We start from the raw sequence: 6,000 nt of genomic DNA, 5'->3' as shown, positions 1-6,000 counted from the left end.
AAAACACCCATATATGTGTAGACATGGTCATAGTTGTGTTGGCATCACACACACTGGAACATCCAGAATGGATTACAGCCAATTCATATGTAGTAATATAATTACAAAAACTTATTGAGGTGGTATATTACTAAATATATTACTCAATGCATGAGATGCCAGCAGAAATGCCCCCACAGGTCACTCTCAACGGTCACTTCTTTGAAAACTCTGTGGCATGTCCTTGCACTGATCTATAGAGAATACCTAAGAGAGTAGAAACAGTATTGAATTTCATCCATTTGTAAGCCATCCTGTCAACTTATCAAAGAGCGACTGCTAAGAAACCCTTTCAAGTCCTCGACAGGTTCCTCTGAGGTCATTTGGCATCTCTTTCAGAGTGCACCTGAATAGACATATTGCTAAAATAGTTACGAAATAATAATAAAAAAAAATGTACAAATCCAACAGTAAAAATCTGTAACAGTAAGTTTCCTTAACAGCAAAATCCTTAGAGTAAAATTTACTCACTTCAGAGAATATTTAGTCCCTCTCTAAATTGAGTAAAAGTTACTCAGCAGCAAAGTAAACGTTTACATGGACATCAGTAATCAAATTATTTGCTTTAATCTAATCAAGACAATAGTGAGTTACTTTTTAAATGTTCCTTTCATGATCCTGTTTTACATGTGATCGCGTCACCACGCTATTTGCATTTCCGCTGGAGTTTCATGTAATTTCGTGTGATTCATTTTTAATTTGTCAACTTTAACTGCAGTTTGGCACTTCCACTTTCATTCTGGAATATTTCATGCATGATACCTTTGACAAACAAGATATTGGATGCAACTATGAACTGCTGGAAGACTGCTGTTTTAATGGAAGTTCATACCGCATGCTGAATGGAAGAAAAACTCCGCATTTTACGATGCAGGTGTCGAATCGAATTATTGGTGTCCATGTAAACGTACTGATTGATGGGGTTAATTAAGTGATGATTGAACACTGATGAGGAACACGAACACCTGCTGTTAATAAGGAGAAACACAAAAGAAAAACCCAAAACTACTACTGACTTCAAACAGCAGTAGCAGCTTCGCTCACTGCTTACCTGTTTGACTTTATTTCTGTCAGATGTCCACAAAAGTCCAAATGAGATTTATTGAGAATCAACTGTTTTAATTATTTACATTTTAGAAAAAAACAACAGAAGAATTTTTTTTTCACTGATGTCACTATCGTGGAGAAAAGTGGTTGATTTACTTGGGCTCTTTGACTCGATTTCTAATGATGATTTTTATTTTTTCTTGCTATGACAAGTATAAAAAAAACAAATACAGTTAAAGTCAAAATTATTAACCCCCCTCTGATTTTTTTTGTCTTTATATTTCCTAAACGATGTTTAACAGAGCAAGGAAATTTTCACAGTATGTCTGATATTTTTTTCTTGTTTTATTTTGGCTAGAATAAAAGCAGTTTTTAATTTTTTAAGGTCAAAATTATTGGCCCACTTTAAGCTAATTTTTTTTAATAGTCTACAGAACAAACCATCCTTAGACAAGAACTTGCCTAATTACCCTAACCTGCTTAGTTAAACTAATTAACCTAGTTAAGCCTTTAAATGTCATTTTAAGCTGTATAGAAGTGTCTTGAAAAATATCTAGTCAAATATTATTTACTGTCATCATAGCAAAGAAAATAAATCAGTTATTAGAGATGAGTTATTAAAACTGTTATGTTTAGAAATGTGTTGGAAAAAAATCTTCTCTCCATTAAACAGAAATTGGGGAAAAAAACAAACAGGCTAATAATTCTGACTTCAACTGATCAGGTTGACTGATCCTGTATTGATTCTTACTCTTTATAAGAGTTGTAACAAATCATGTTTGACTTTGCAAATTATGTTTAAATGATGGTTTATTATTTAAGAAACAAATTTCAGTGTTTTTCAAAAGAATGGACCTCAGCTGTAGTTTTATAAGTTTTTAAAACACAGAGAATCACTTTAGAGACACAGACATCAATAATCAGCGTATCTAGCTCAACAGTTTTTTTTTTTATTATTGGCTGCAGTGTATGCTAAGATAATCATACAACAGGAAAAAAACTCACCATAGTTGAGAAGCATATGCTGATTCTTTTTGTCTGTGTGTTTTGAGTGTTTCAGATGTTCAATGTGTTTTATGATCTGCAAGTATTTCTGAGTTCCATTTTCTTGATACTGTGGTACTTTTGTGATAAAACATTATTCAAATATAAGAGGTTTTGATTTGACCAGTGATTAAATCACCACAGAATAAATTATCCAGAGCACAATATCTCTCTTTATACAATATTTGCCACAATACACTACTTGGCAAACAAAGAGAAACTAACATTAGAAATCGAGTCAGAGTCCAAGTAAAGCAACTACTGTTCTCCTCAATGGTGACAGCTTAAAACACATATACAGTAGTGTTGTTGTTTTTATTGTTGTTGTAAAAAAATTACTTGGTTAATTTTTAATTATAATAGTGTGGCAGAAATAAGGCCAAATAGCTGTTTGTGGAGTTGCTTAATGATCCTCTGCTGAGATTTTGAGAGATTTGATGTGTTTTATTTCAGTTTATTTCATCTATGGCTGTGACTGAAGTCAATTGTAATGTTGCGTTTCTCTTCTCTGGGATTAACAGCAGGTGTTCATCATCAGTGCTCAATCAACACTTAATTAATCCCTTTATTGTCTCATTAACTTTAACTCTGCTGCTGAGTAAAGCTGCGGTCACACTTGACTTTTCCTCCCATAGACTTCCATTCATACGCACACGAATGCATCAGACCGGAAACGCAGGGTCATGCGTTAAGTTTCGCAGTTTGCTGTGGTGCAAATTTCAAGCTTGGTGAACTCAGATCTGCGAAATCGCATCACTTGACTGTGTGAGACCAATCGAGGATCAAAACACGACCTCTCTGGACAGAAATTTAAAACATGGAGCAATCGCTCGCTTTTTTAATGTCTAATCATCTTGTTTAATCCCGTCCCTTTTCGCAGTGCCGCACGACAGATTTTCGCACGCACAAAGCCCGGTGTGACCGTAGCTTAAAGCTGCGGTCACACTGGGCTTTTACCCCAATAGACTTCCATTCATACGCACGCGAATGCGTCTGACCAGAAACGCAAGGTCATGCGTCAAGTTTGGCATGTTGCTGTGGTTCAAAGTTCAAGCGTAGTGAACTATGACCTGCGAAATCGCATCACTTGACTGCGTGAGACCAATCGAGGATTAACACACGACTTCTCTGGACAGAAATTTTAAATATAAAGCAATCGCTGGCTTTTTTAAATGTCTAATTATCTTGTTTAATCCCGCCCCTTTTCGCAGCGCTGTACGACAGAATTTCTTACCTCCGTGTGGATGGCTTTTCCGCTGTTACCAGCTTGCTCAGTGGCTCGCCGCATACATCGGCAGACTTGAGCAGCAGAGAGGAGTTGACTGTGACGATGGGGTTCGAGTCTAGCAAAGAAAGCAGGAAAAATGTGGCAGAATGTAGCAAGATCTGAAAACATGGTAAAAATCAGGTGGCCGCGAGGGCTTTTCTTTTTCTGAACTGCTTTTGAAAACACTGTCGGTTGGCTGGGGGTATCAGTCAGTTGGTCTGTCAGTCAATAGCAGCCTCTGGTGGATTTACGTGAGAACAGCAGGTGCGAATGGCACTCGCAAACAAAATTTGATATCAGAAAAAGTGTAGACAACGGCCTTTGGTGGATTCACTAGAACAACCGCAAAAAAAATCTACCTTCTGGGACGTATTTCATGTTGTCCAGAAATGTATGCAAGGGTATATTTCCATGATAAGCCTGGGTTGAATATGTTTACTGCATTACTTTAATTTTATATGTGTTACCATAATGGTGTTTAGCTGTTATGTGAATGGCATTGAACACCATAAAAAGTATGTTTTTATGCTTTCAGGAAAAGTAATTTTGTTGAAATTGTTTTATGATTGTGTTTGTGTCTGTGTAAACCCTGTAAATTAATGAAAAAAATATTTAGAGATTTCTTTTATTGTTTCTACCATATTTTTTATGGTAAAATTCAGTTTTACAGCTCCAGTTTTTTTAATGTACATTTTATATGTATATCGGCACTGGTGGGAGGCTTGCGTTGTGTTTGATATTAAGTTTATACAACAGTTCTCCGGCATAAGTTAGAGTGTAAAAATTCTTTTACTGTATATGAGGAACGCCTTTTATTCTCATCTGCAGCTGACATCAACTGCAACAGCAGAAACCATTACTAATTCACCAACATCACTTTAAATTTTGTATTTGAATGATTCTCTAGTGTAATATCTAAAGTGATGACAAAACGGGTGATTTTGCTGACATTTTAAGATTATAAAGCTAATCGGCATGAAATGCCATCAGTCTACAGAGATTTCCCAGTATTTCTCTGTTGCAATTGGGAGATCACAATAATTATTGTGCCCAACAGCTGCAATATTTGTCAAACTGTACTAAGTTTATTGATCTGCTGTCACTCTATTTTGTCAGCGTGATACAGAAGAGGGTGAGGAGGCTGTTCGAGTTCTGATATTGCATAATATCGCACCGCTATCAGTCAATCAGATTAGAGAACCAGACAGAACTGTTGTATATAGGGTGGTGCGGTGGTGCAGTGGGTAGTGCTGTCGCCTCACAGCAAGAAGGTCACTGGTTTGAGTCTCGGCTGAATGCGTCAGCATTTTTGTGTGAAGTTTGAATTTTCTCCCTGTGTTGGTGTGGGTTTCCTCTGGGTGCTCCAGTGTCCCAACAAGTCCAAAGACATGCGCTATACTGTAGGTGAACTGGGTAAGCTAAATTTGTCTGTAGTGTATGTGTGTGAATGAGAGTGTACGGGTGTTTCCTAGTGATGGGTTGCAGCTGGAAGGGCATCCACTTCATAAAACATGAGTTTATGAATTGGGTAAATTGTCTGTAGTGAATGTATGTGAATAAGTGTGTATGGATATTTCCCAGTGATGGGTTGCAGCTGGAAGGGCATCCGCTGTGTAAAACATATGCTGGATAAGTTGGCGGTTCATGCCGCTGTGGCAACCCCTGATTAATAAAGGGACTAAGCCAAAAAGAAAATGAAAGAATGAATATATATACAGTTGAAGTCAGAATTATTAGCCCCGCTGAATTATTCTCCCTCCTGTTTATTTTTTTCTTGAATTTCTGTTTAAGGGAGAGAAGATTTCTCCATCACATTTCTCATTTCTAATAAATGATTTATTTTATCTTTGCCATGATGACAGTAAATAATATTTTACTAGATATTTTTCAAGACACTTCTATACAGCTTAAAGTGACATTAAAGGCTTAACTAGGTTAATTAGGTTAACTAGGCAGGTTAGGGTAATTAGCCAAGTTATTGTATAACAAAAAAAAAAAAAAAATATATATATATATATATATATATATATATATATATATATATATATATATATATATATATATATATATATATATATATATATATAACAACTGTTAACGGAACCTGAATTTATTTTAAGTTTAATAGTTATAGTTCGATTTTATTTCATGGTTATTTATTCAAAGTTTTTCCTTTTTTATCATTTATTATTCTCTAAATTTTAGTAAACTCTGATAACCCTACAACAGACTTCAAATGGATTCCAACACCGCTCTGTCCCATAATTGTTTTAGACATACATTTATAGATCATTCAAAAACATCACAAAGCTTTTCTCAGAACTCAAAATGTCATTCACACACTTTATCCTTTTGAAGTACCTGTCACAACAGAGATGTTCCATCTTTTTTTTTTTTTTTTTGTTGTGGGTGTGCTAGCATGGTTATGTATCTTAGCGTGAGCATGTATTCTTCCTTGCAGGCATTACAGCAGGTCGCTCCACATTCAAAGTCATTCGTTCTGTAACAAGACCTGACAAGCTCAATTCAGCCAGTCATGATGACCCACCCTGTTAAGGAGGCTTAATTCTTCTTTTGAAACTGGTCACATTGGTCTGCAGGAA

Source organism: Danio aesculapii, chromosome 25, assembly GCF_903798145.1.
Source record: "Danio aesculapii chromosome 25, fDanAes4.1, whole genome shotgun sequence".
Lineage (NCBI taxonomy): Eukaryota > Metazoa > Chordata > Actinopteri > Cypriniformes > Danionidae > Danio > Danio aesculapii.
This window is presented reverse-complemented; position numbering follows the sequence as displayed.